This window comes from Penaeus monodon, chromosome 30, assembly GCF_015228065.2.
Source record: "Penaeus monodon isolate SGIC_2016 chromosome 30, NSTDA_Pmon_1, whole genome shotgun sequence".
Classification (NCBI taxonomy): Eukaryota; Metazoa; Arthropoda; class Malacostraca; order Decapoda; family Penaeidae; genus Penaeus; species Penaeus monodon.
The window spans coordinates 8,271,944-8,272,309 of record NC_051415.1 but is presented as its reverse complement, the minus strand read 5'-3'; the positions used below and the strand labels follow the sequence as shown (position 1 = coordinate 8,272,309).

At 39.1% G+C, this 366-nt stretch overlaps 1 protein-coding gene across 1 annotated transcript in view; it reads left to right on the top strand.

Annotated features, from left to right (window-relative positions):
- LOC119592508 (teneurin-m-like) overlaps positions 1–366 on the top strand; it is a gene marked incomplete in the record, with an annotated part of 54,907 nt that overhangs the window by 15,004 nt on the left and 39,537 nt on the right.

Below are 366 nucleotides of genomic sequence, written 5' to 3'. Positions count from 1 at the left end.
CTACAGTAAATGTCACTATCGTATCACCATAAACACCACAAAAACCATCAGACGCACCACCACAATCACCATAGCTTCTAAAATAATAACTACTATAACTACCATACCTGCAACTACCACAAAAATACCTATACCCAGATGCCATACGATCACCAAAGTCATCATAACCACCATAACTACCTCAAATAAAAAATCACCATAACCACCATGAACACATCGAAGAAAAATCACCATAACCACCACAATAACCACTGCAAATCCAATCACCAAGAGACTTCCGCCATAAGTGCCACAATCGCTACGATCACACTATAGTCACCATAACAAACACAATACCGCAGGAAAATTGATCTAATTATCCCGATG